The sequence below is a fragment of the Tamandua tetradactyla genome, chromosome 1 (genome assembly GCF_023851605.1).
Source record: "Tamandua tetradactyla isolate mTamTet1 chromosome 1, mTamTet1.pri, whole genome shotgun sequence".
Taxonomy (NCBI): Eukaryota; Metazoa; Chordata; class Mammalia; order Pilosa; family Myrmecophagidae; genus Tamandua; species Tamandua tetradactyla.
In genome coordinates, this window is record NC_135327.1 from 159,065,886 (window position 1) to 159,070,199 (window position 4,314).

A 4,314-nucleotide genomic window follows, 5' to 3' on the forward strand; every position below is an offset into this window, starting at 1 on the left:
TGAAAATTGTTCTACAACTAATTGGTGTACTGTGCTTCGAAATTTTGCTTTTTTGTATATATGTCATTTAAATAAAAAAGAGAAAAAGACAACTGTGTTGCTAAAAAATATTTATTCCTTTTAGTCTCTTATACTCTGGAGCAGCTAGAAGGAACAATATGGTAGCCTATGACAAACTCTGGGATTTGTCCTGTAACTACTTGTTGAAGAGCGCTTTGAAAACTATTGCTTTTTTATTTCTTTGTTTTCTATTTATGTTATGCTATACAATAAAAAAGTAAAAAAAAAATCAATTGCTCATTTTTTAATTAGATTCAGGTGTAAACTTGGCTAGGTGAAGGTGCCTAGTTCTTTTGCTGCTGATATGAACCAATGGCATGTGAAGTTCATCTTTCACTGGTTACATCTGCAGTTGGCTAGCAGGCATGCCTGCTGCAATGAATGATGCTTGATTTAACTGGCTGGTGCTTAAACGAGAGGACTCAATGTAGCACAGCCCAAGCAGCTCAGCATACCTCATCTGGGCATTCGCATCTCAGCCCAGGCCTTTGGAGATGCAGAAAGGAATCACCCCCGGGAAAGTTGTTGGAGCCCAGAGGCCTGCAGAGAAGGCCAGCAGAGATTGCCATGTGCCTTCCCATGTAAGAAAGAACCTCAGTTGAAAGTTAGCTGCCTTTCCTCTGAAGGTAACTAAATAAATCCCCTTTTATTAAAAGCCAATCCATCTCTGGTGTGTTGCATTCCAGCAGCTAGCAAACTAGAACACTCATACAATGATTTATTTCCGAACTTTCTATTTGGTTCTAAATTTCTATCCTTACATAACTATCATACTGACATTATTACTATAGTTTTAATATTGAATAATCTATATGTTCCAAATTAATCCCTTTTTAAAATTGTTTTGACTGTCTTTGGTACTTTGAATTTCTATATGAATTTTAGGTTCAGTTTGTCAATTTTTTCACAGAAAAGTGGGTGAGATTTTGGGATTGCACTGAAACTACAGATAGGTTTGGGGAGCACTGTCATCCTAAAAATAATTAATTTCCCAATTCATGTATATAATTTTTTTTTTTTTAAAGAGCCACAGGTAGTTCTAAAATTTGGGTCATCTCAGAACCCAATTCTGTCAATTGGTTTACTTGTTGATTTGTTTATCTCTTGAATGCTGGACATTGTGTATAAAAGAACATATTAATTGAGGTAAGTTATATTTCCACCACCTAGAAATAAGTATGCCCCTTCTACTGTAAGGACAATTGTGAGGAGTCAATATGGTTAGGAAATAAGGTGGGTTTGGGTCTGTTATTGATATTTTATCTTCCATGCACCACAAGTTTCAAATGCCTCTACAAGTCGGCTGCTATTACTTCGTCCTTGTAATGGAGCCTTGGTACCAGAGGTTTTTTTCAGAAATTTGTGTACAATTGTTCCACAGAGAGCTCCTTGTCTACTCCTCCTCCATAGAGAAATAGTTTTGCTTCTAATACCCCCACAAAAGTAATAAAAATTTGCTCCCTTTCCAGAGTCTTGTCTGCTCCAATCTTTTGCATGCGCACCCATTGAAATATTCCGGAAAAAAGCTTGAGAGAGAATGCAAATAAAATAATGAGAATGAGAAAAGGTGCTCACTAGTATCATTTCTGTTAATTTATTACATTTATGTCTAGGTATCATTCAGTTGTTAAAATGTAACAAGATTGCAAATAGGTAAATTTGAGTCTTATATTATTCTCCCTTACTTTTCTTTATCTATCTCACATAAATAAGGTTGACTAAAGGTAAAGTTTGTCAACACCTGTTGAACTAAGTATACTTTATATGAATTAATTCATGAAATAGTTTTTGTTTTGTTTTTCAGCTTGAGCATAGATTGTTTTTAATGATCAGTATGATGTAGATGTTTCTGATCAAAGAAGCCAGTAGGTAATCTGAAGGCTTTACAATTTTATTTAGGTGAAGGTTGGTAGATATTTTAAGCTAGGACATATGGATACATCTGAAAAATGAATTTGTTTGCTTTGAAAAATTCTAATTTTGCTGCAATAGGAAGAAATAGTAAAAGAAATAAAAGTTACGGTAATTTGTATTTGAACTAATTTATATTGTTATACATAATTGATCGATGTTAAAATTCTCCAAAAAAAAGTCCTGTTAAAATTATCTTTACAAACTAAATGAATGCATCTGAAATGGTTTAACAGGCAGACATCTCTTTTTCTCAATTCTCTCATAAGAATCAATACTAAATTCAATTGTTTATTATTCTTTTTTGATAATAACCTCTCTGGAGAGAATATTTATTAATCCCCATTTGTATTCTGAGTTTAACGCACTTTATGATTAAAACCATCTTACACTTTTCAACTTCCTGGTAAAGTGACTTAAAAGAGATCTAATTAAAACTGCAAAAATGGATCCATTTTAAACATTATTTTCATTACAAAAATCATTGTAAACAATGATTGTGTCCTTACAATGCCATTGTTCAAAGCATAGAGGAATATCTTTATCCTCAAATGACCTTTAGAACCCTGGTGGAGACTGAGAATTTCTTTCCTTTGACAAGGAGGAATATAATTTCAGAAGGTGGTGGATAGCTCCCATCATGTCTGATGAGGAAAGAAAAGTTCTTAGGATATTGGATGTATCATTTGGCTTGTCCAATGCGAGGATTGTATCTATAAATATTGCAGAGATATTTAGCTTATTCATGTCCAAAAGCACTTTTAATTAGTACATTGACTTTTCTGAAGGTATTTTACATTCATGAAATTACATTTAAGCCCATTCTCCATGGATATGCTTCTGTTCTTTTGCTTCTGTCTCTTGATCACCATGCACTCTTGACCTTCAATGCCAGCAGTAAGGACAACCAGTATTGATGTTTCCGTGATGGTTTACATTACCCAAGACTTTTCCTTTCAATTTAATTTCTATTCCACTTAGAATAGAGTCAGCTTTATATCAGCCACTTGAAAATGTTTTCTCCCATTACCATTATGTACAGAAGAACACTGTGTATCATTTTAGCACCTGTGTCTCTTTTGGCGTTGAGTACTCCATTGGATCCAATAAAATGTTATGATCTAATTTTCCTTCATCAGAAAAATAACTTGACTCTTCTCTTTAACAGCCACATGTTGTTTAAAAGCAATGTTGAATTTTCCTTTATAATAGTATTAGAAGGTACTGAATAAAATAAAGGGGGGAGTGGTAAGTGCGCTATGTTACTAAGAGGGAGAGAGGGGACAAAATGAGGCACATGAAAAATCATTCCTTTATTAAACATATTTCTTAAAGCAAAAATGTATATGCAATATATTTCTATTCTTGGGTAATAGAAATTAAATTGAAAGGAAATGTCTTGGGTAATGTAAACCATCACGGAAACATCAATATTACGGAAACATCAAAACTCAACTTACATTGCAGTTAATGTAAGATAGAAAAATAAAAACCTATCTTGATATGTTTTTAGTAGAGTTTAGATAAAATAAAGAAGGCATACACACTTATAACTAGTTCACAAAATGGAATATGATCATTTCCAAAGTTACATACATGTAACAGGTCATTAGAGATCAAGGAAATGAGAGTTACTTTGTTGTTGTTTTTTCCCCCTTGCTGATATATACAGATATATCTTTGCTGTTACATTAAACATACACCTACCTTAGGGTATCATAGGGTACCTTATGACATGGAAAGCCCATTCCTGGGTCTCTACTCAAAAGAAAATGAAAACTAAATTCCCCACAAAAACATATACCCAACTATTCACAGCAGCTTTAATTATAATCGTTAACAAATTGAAATCAATGCAAATTTCTGTTAATGAGGAATCAATTAATGGAATAAATAAACAAATGGAAAAAGAGCAAATTGCTGTGAGACTCAAGTACATAGGATACATCTGAATATCTAAATCACTGTATCCAGCAAAAGAAGCTAGAAACAAGAGTACATACTACATGATTATATTTACATAAAAATGCAAAATTATAAAAATGCTAATGGTTGCTTAAGGCAGGTGGTGGATGGGGTAATGGAATATTTTAGAAACAATGCAATTGTTCTCTATCTTGATTATGCTGGTGTTTCCATTGATATATACAGCTGTCAAAACTCAAAGGCTTGCCTATTCTAAATGGATATAGCTCATTGTATATACATTTTTCCATAATAAACTTGATAAAGATTTGAAAAAAAGATTTAAAATGAAATGACTAAAAATACCACTTATTCAACAATCATTGCTGTAGCTTCTCAATACAGAAACATAAATTTCAAAAAACTAAGTGATAACAG